Below are 6,000 nucleotides of genomic sequence, written 5' to 3'. Positions count from 1 at the left end.
ACAATGCCTCACTGACTGCACTAGAGACTGCTATCAATGAGGCAGTCTGCAGGTACAACGCTAGAACTACTGTATATTTATGCCCACATAGTTCTGCACCTCACTTGGTTTGAAATCCAGGCACCATGCTCTTTGTAGAGCAGCAGTAAAGAATGCCATACAAACTTGAAAAACGCAGAACAAAGGCACAGCAGCCCTGAGGCCACATGATGCGGGAACGGTCCCACATTTGCGACGCCACAGCGGTGCTACCAATGCATTGGGTACTATGGGAGCTTAACAGCCGGGAAGACGCAGCGCCCGGGAACGTAACAGCGTGGTTCTACTGTCGCTTGTTTGAAGCGCAGCATGACATGTGATTATAATAACTGCATGCCGCCAATGTGTCCATCATTTCTGTTTATGAATATACGGAATGACATCTGGGAAAACTAGCAATATATGACACCATATCAATTTGTGTGTGTGTGTGTGTGTGTCGCATGTACACTCTTTTTTTTGAATTACTTCAGGATGTGAAAAATCAGCTGCTCCAAGCTGCTCCCAAATGCCAAATTGCCTGCTCCAAAGTGCTTCAAAATTAAATTTCTGATGCTCCAAAAATTGCTCCAAATCAGAAGTCCGCAGTAGCATCACTGCTTGACGGGATCGCCGGTGAAATGTTACTCTCCTGTAGCGATTTCCTCCAACTCTCTCCATTGGAAGGGAAGAGAGATCGAAATTTTAGGGTTGTTACAAACGTTTACCATGGCGCTATATATCGTTGTATATCGTTAGAGTGTACTAGAATACGGTCGAATGGGACGAGCGGCTGGGGCAGCGCATGCTTTGCAGTGAGGCGCCCGATGTGGAAAAATACTGTGGCGGCGCTGCGATCGAAGTGGATTGGGCCGCATCAAGGTCGCGCCGTTGGAAACTGCTGGCGATACAGCTCGGCAGGGTCATTCGTACTATTTCGCGCGCTGATATTTGCGTTCAGACCACTCAAATGGTGTTCATAATTGCATATGACATGTATTTATGCTTTAAGAATAAATTCCTTTCCCTATTTTATTTTTTAATGCCGCTCGGTGATTACGCGTGCATCAAGGTCGATCCAAATGGTCGCGAAGCTTCAGGCCAAAAGCGGTTCAGAACGAATTGTCACCGACATCAGCAAGGGTGGTTATGGGAGCAGCGATTGAAGCGCCACTATGCTTCGAGGGAACAAACAATGCGAAAGAAAATGTTTTTTTAATTAAAGCGATACACAGTGAAATTCATTCAACGAAAATAAAATTCCTAATCAATTTTATATACGCATGGCGAGAAAATAACTCTATTTTTCTTGATCATTATCAATAAATACCTTTTTTAGCGCCCAGTGTAAGAGCACCCACCGATAGCGGCGGGCGTTGACGCCGCTATCACTTGCAATGCAATGCAGCTCTTGAAGTGGGCAGAAAGGGGCACTCGTAAAGTTCACGCCCCCCCTCACATGTTGTGTTGCTTTGCTTGTCGACGTTTGTCTTAATTTGGTGACGCGTGTAGTTTCATTGTTTCTTAACCTGTTAAGTCGAAAGGAGTGAGTTGCGACCACCAGATAATTGTTCACTGTAGTTGTTTTCGTGGGACAGCGCAGGCCGACGGGCTTGGCGTCCGACGAAAGCACGAGCAGTATACGCCCAAAGCGTTCGTCGGCCTCCAAACAAAGTATGTTCTGCGCAAGGGGGCGGTTTCGACACCCGTATGGCTGAACTTTTCCTGCATCGGTTTCTGCGCTGAAAGCTCGAAAGGCCCATCACGTCAAATGGCCGGGCATTTGAATATACAGCTACGGTGGCTAGATTGGCAGGTGTGCTGACCGGCATAGTTCACTGCTTCTCCGCGTCATGACAGCAGGAGTGGCGCTGCAGTCGGTGGTCTGTCGCGAAGTGCGCGTCGTCTGCTACTCCGACTGCTGTCATGCGTGCCTTGTAAGATTTCAAATACTTAGTTTTTTCTTACTAAAACTTGAAATAAATTCGGAAAAATCCACTGAAAGACACTATAAACGTGTGATGTTTCTTGTTTTAATCTGTCGACCTCAAAAACGGTCATTATATCGTCTGCTAAGAGGTAGACGGCAAGCTTAGCTGCACTCGCAGCCGTGATATTGCGCCGTTCTTTTATCATTTACCGCAATGTTTAGGCAGTGGAATGGATACCGTGGATCACACTCGTCACTGTCAAGCTGCTAAGGATCCAGGACTGAGTGAAAATGTGCCTACGCCGAAAAAAAACCAGGAGGGAACCACTTGTTTTGCCCAAAGTCCGGCTACAAACATGCGAGCCAAGGGCAGAAGATATTGGTTTTTGTGACACCACGTGACCCAGAACTGTTCAGAAAATGAGAGCGGGCACTTCACCGCGCTGACAAAGACCTTCAACCGCATACAGTAGTGTGCGAGTGCCACATTGAGGACCAGTTCGTTGAGCATATGTCACTGCACTCATGTGATAGGCGCAGGACCGTAGCCAGGAATTTTTTTTCGGGGGGGGGGGGGGGGCTTGACTGACGGCCTTGACTAGTTGAGGAAAGCCCCTATTTTTCAGTAAATATTTGCGGTAACGATTAAAATTGCGGGGGGGGGGGGGGAGGGCAAGGCCCCTCATACTCCTGGCAACGGGCCTGGATAGGCGGGCAGGTTCTATAGATTCCAAGGGCATATCCGCGGCTAAGAAGCGACGCTGTTCTATCAATACTGCCCGGCGCGCCTGCTTACCCATCAAAGACCATTCCCGCAAAGAGAAGAAGCAAGACTTCGACGGGATGTCGGCCGGTAAAATACGCGAAAAAAGAAAACGCGCGTGAACTTCCACAGATTTCCACGGAATCACTTGCCAATGAAAGCAGCGCTTCTTGTGATCCGCCTGTTGTAACCACTCAAGAAAACATTGATGCGAGTCAGCTACGCATTTCGCATATTTTCTGACGAAGTTTCGCGAGGTCTTTTTATGTACAAAGAACAAATTGAGCGGAGGCAAAGCTCCATCAAAGCGTCTGACGCCCTTCGTGCCAGCTCAAGAAAGGCTGACCGACTTGCCGAGTTTCTCGAGTACTTGAATGAGTGGGAGCGTTTCGCTGAGAACAGTGGCTTTATATCAGCGAGCACAGCGGAGGGTCTTCTTGTTACGCTGTCCAGCACACTTTCTGTCTTGCAGTATGCTACCACCAAGTTTGGCTTCAGGTACATCATGACGTCCAGACTGAGCCAAGAAATTTTGGAATAGCAGCTTGGAATCTTGCGACAGATGTCTGGCACAAACGCCCATCCAACTCCAGTGCAGTTTTTACTGTCGAATAATACACTGGAATTCATGAATTTGGCGAAGAGCTCTGCTTCTGGAAACGTGTCTTCAGGCTTGTTGAGCAGCCTCCTTAGTGCAAACGAGCTCACTTAAGGAGCAAGTGACAAAGAAGCAGAAGCACCTCGACAACCTCCTAGACATTGGGAACTTGCAAGCAGCGCGCGAGGTGCTCAGTGCCTGTGAAACTGGCCACAGCTGCATGGCAACAGAAAAAGTGATGCCAGGCTGATCCTTTACGTGGCCAGCTATGTGGCCAGGAAGTTTGTGGCAAAGGCAAGGTGTACAGAATTCTCTAGTGCTTTGCTCACACCAATAAGACAGCTCCTTCCTCCAGAATCATCACTGACAGTTCACGTTAACGTGGGTGGGCTGAAGTTTCCTTCCGATGGTCTGAAGAAGATGGGGACGTCCCTAGAAAATACGCTCACGCACCGCTTCAGTGCAAATGCGCTGAGGCGTGAGAGCCCACGGATTTTTCATCCTACATCCAGCTGAAGCCTCCAGGACTGGTCGGCTGTGAGCAACACTTATTTGAACTTACGAACAAAATTATCAAATTTTATTATTCCATAACGCGCCTTCACTTTCTTGTAAAGAGCAGGGACTTGGCGTCTGGACGCACACGGGAAAAGAAAAAGCACATTAAATTACGACATGTCTTGTGACCGCAGCGATACAGTGCTGTACTTCCTAAAGTGTGTTTGCTGTCATAGCTTTTTTTGTAGTGTTGTTGGTGCGTGTGTGTGCTCGAAGCATCAGTAATACATTGAAATATACGTATATGATGATCAAGAGGTATAAGTATCTTTGTTTGCATTCTATAACCGACAGCTAGTCTACTCATGACATAGAATTTTATTGCACTCGTATACGTACCTGGTGCAATAACATACAACAGTGCAAAGAAAAAAAAAGCACTAGAAACTCTGGTTGTTTGAATCTTAATATTTATTCCATGGCGTTCTACGTTCAATAAAACAAAAGCAATCTACCGACGCGGTCTCGAGGAAGCACACTACGTGCGCGAATGACGCCGCCACACGCCGCATTAGGGCTCCTGTATATATACTGTCTCGAAATATGAATGTTCGTCTCTATCACCGTAGAACTTCCGCATAGCTATTACTATGATTCACAATTAGTCTCCTTATTTAAGTGAAAGATCTAAAGTGAAAGATCGTAAGTAAAAGATCTTTAGAATTGTCAACACGGGTTGTATATTTTACCTCTCGATCCTGGGAAGAGGCAGCTGACGGACGACTCAAATACGATACTTTCGCCATTCAAATACCTGACATGCATTGATAAAATTCGTAAGCGCCTCTGATGTCACCTAAATACAGCTTCCAGTTTAAATACACGGATAAGTGCGCCGAAGTACCACTGGAAAACGGCCGCAGCAGCAGACGACGCGCGCCGCCTGCGACAAACCTCCGACCGCAGCGCCAATTTTGTCGTCATGATGCGGAGAAGCGCTCAACTACTCTTCGTGCCCGGCGGACGGCACACCTACCCATCTAGCCACCGTAATACAGCTCTAATGGCAGGCTCCCGAAAACAAATTTCGCGCCTTTGAGAACAAAATGACGTCACTTCTGTTGTAACGGATATGGCGTCACATTATTGTTTCGTCCGCCGGAAGTGTTCCCTCCTCATACAGATGGCGCTAGGCCCCATGAACCACCGATGAACCGCCATGTTTTGAACGTATGGGCTTCTATGGAAGCTTCGCTACTAGGTGTGTTTACCTTGCGTGCATTGCGGCCGCAGTGTCGGCTTTCATTCTACTATGTTATTGTATGGTTCCCTTTGGAGAACAAATATTTTTCTCGGTCTTCAAGCAGCATGTATCTCTCGTGTGTATTGTTGCGCATATAGTTTTCCATCAGTATCTCTTGCGAAACGCAGGCGAAAAAACTTATGGAACCTTCCTACTTGCCGCTTCAAACAAGTAAAGCATATCTAAACCATCCGGCGCCTTGTACTCAGATTTACGGGAAGCATTGTTATGGATTAAAAAAACAGTAAACTTCAGCGCAACATTCGATTCAAGTTTCCGCCTTCCTCGCGTAATAGCATCCGGAGTAATTGGTACGGCGCCATTTATTGCGGTCGGAGCTCGAGCGCCGAAAACGGTTTTAGTTAGTCTTTCTATATGCTACTCTTTGGCCGTAAGCCGTAAGGAGGATTTTTTTGTTTCAGTCCATACTTCAAAAAAGAAAAAAAAAGAAAAGAAAGTACGCTTGCGCGGCAGCCTAAGTAGTGGCTATATAGTAGATACGGCGTTGCGCTGCTAAACAGGAGCTCGCGGGTTCAATCCAGGTCGCGGAATTCGATGGGAACGAAATGAAAAAAGACTCGTGTACTTCTATTTAGGTACGCGTTAAAGAATTCCATGTGGTGAAAACTTAACCGGGTGCCTCGTAATCATATCGTGGTTTTGCCACGTAAAACCGAAGAATTTGCTTAAATAAAAAAAGAAGAAGAAAAAAAAACAGGTGCCTGCGTTCGTCGGCCTTTTTCTAGGGGTGTAAACAAAATAAATTATTCTCGAGTCAGATTGCCAAGAAAAACATGTTACGATGATCCTATATTTCATGCATCAATGTAATGCCGTTCCCAAATGTATGACCGCTCAACTCAGCAGCTGGTATATTATAAACAGCTGCT

This window comes from Dermacentor silvarum, chromosome 8 (genome assembly GCF_013339745.2).
Source record: "Dermacentor silvarum isolate Dsil-2018 chromosome 8, BIME_Dsil_1.4, whole genome shotgun sequence".
In the NCBI taxonomy this organism is placed as follows: domain Eukaryota; kingdom Metazoa; phylum Arthropoda; class Arachnida; order Ixodida; family Ixodidae; genus Dermacentor; species Dermacentor silvarum.
Note: the sequence above shows the minus strand (reverse complement) of the source record.